The sequence below is a fragment of the Arachis ipaensis genome, chromosome B01 (genome assembly GCF_000816755.2).
Source record: "Arachis ipaensis cultivar K30076 chromosome B01, Araip1.1, whole genome shotgun sequence".
In the NCBI taxonomy this organism is placed as follows: Eukaryota; Viridiplantae; Streptophyta; class Magnoliopsida; order Fabales; family Fabaceae; genus Arachis; species Arachis ipaensis.
Window position 1 is genome coordinate 3,265,781 of NC_029785.2, and position 1,937 is coordinate 3,267,717.

The following is a 1,937-nucleotide window of genomic DNA, read 5'->3' on the forward strand; positions in this document are numbered from 1 at the left end:
TTCATGAAAATATAAATGCGAAATAAATTAATATATTTATATTTTTAAATATAGATAAAGTATATGTCTAATTAAGTGTTGAATAGTCAAGTAACTTAAAAAAATGTATACTTGACATAAAATAACATTCAATTCTAACATCTATTTTTTGTTTTGTCCCTCTAAGAAATTTATCCCTATAGCGATGTCAGATTCCCCCCACCTTGTCATTGAATTGGATATCATAAAGCACTCTCCATTGCCTGCCTCTTTATCTTTTTTGTTGCCATCACTTCATTCTCCACTACCTTCCTTTTCAATTTTTTTGTCACCACCTATTCTTGTAGTTCAAACAGCACCTTTTGGGTCTCTTTTGTTTGAGCTCCATCTCCTGGTTATTGTGAATTTGGACCAAAGAGTTGACTATAAATCGGTTTAAAACTCACGTCACGCACTCTATCTGAGTGCTCTTTTTTGAGAGCTTGAACAACCAAATTATTTTGAGACAACACTCTAGAGAATTCATTACGTTGCTCAATCTCCATAATTTTTTTCTACAAACATAAGTAATTGTGGGTTAGAGTATAATCAAATAGACTTTCAAAATTTGGGTCAAAGTTTGGGATTAAGTTAGGTTAAAAAGATAGTTTGAGAATTTTGGATAATTTTTTAGTGTTTGGATAGTTTTGTCAATCAGAACTCATCTTTTATATGTATAATATAAGTTTTTGTTGAGTTAGAAGTGATTATATATATATATATATATATATATATATATGACAAATATTTATGAGGTTAAAAGTCCAAATGTAGTTTAATGTGTGTGTTAGTAGTGCAAGCCCAATATTTCATCTCTCAACCTAACTCATGTTGCTTCAGCAAACTTCCATAATACACAAATTAAAGCATCAGTCTAATGCTTATGAAGACAAATTAGAACCAAAACATAAAGAAAGAAGGTTTTGCATTTACTAAGAGAAAGGAAAAAAAAAAAGCAAATTTGACATTTGGCATCATTTATGGAGAATGAAAGACAACAAGGGCAATCACACTACACTAAGGACAGTAGAGGATCAAAATTCAGAAATTGGTAGAGTAAAAACAACATGCAAAAATAACATAAATAGTGGAGTAGCTGCAAAGACAGTAGAGGTAGTGGAGCAAAATTAAATGAAAAAGTATTACATGCTAAGATAAACAGCTACAACAGGCAAAATTAACAAGAAAATTGAAGAGGCGGTGATGAAATTTGAAGAACAAGCTCTATATTATAAAGCTGAACTCTCAACAACATTTGAAGATAAGAAAAATATATAGAGTGAAAAATTCAGAGCATCATCTTATACATGCAAAATTATTTTCCTTCTTCTTGAGCTCTATTTTAGATTTTTTTTTTTTTTTTGTTATGGCTATCTGATGTTAATCTTTCTGTATTGAGAAAAAAGACAGATTATGGTGAGGAGAAAAATAAAAAGTCACGAGAGAAAAAAGGCAAGAGAGATACATTGAAAAGCCAAAAGAAATTTTCGATGTATTTAGTTATTGATGAACTAGGATTAGTTTTCCTGGCTAAGTTGCGATAGCACTTGATAGCTGTTGAACTAGTGGGTTTTCCTTTGCCAAATTGGGACAGCACTTAGTAGTGATTAGACTTGGGTAGAGATACCAGATGAATTAGGTTGTAATTCATTGGTATTGGTATACGTAATCAATTTGATTATAATAGTAATTCCAACATGATTGTGGTGGAGATTGAATTTAGGTTTTATGATACAAGAAAATCGAACCAAGATGCATGCTTGCCTGATTCTCTTTTTTTCTATTTTGTTCTGTTAATCTTTGCTTTCACGAAAATTATTAAAAGAACTTTTTTTTTTAACTCAACTTGATTTAATCCTCTTTCTCAAGTTTTATCATTACTATAAATTTAATTTTTTTTATAGATAAATTTATCAATA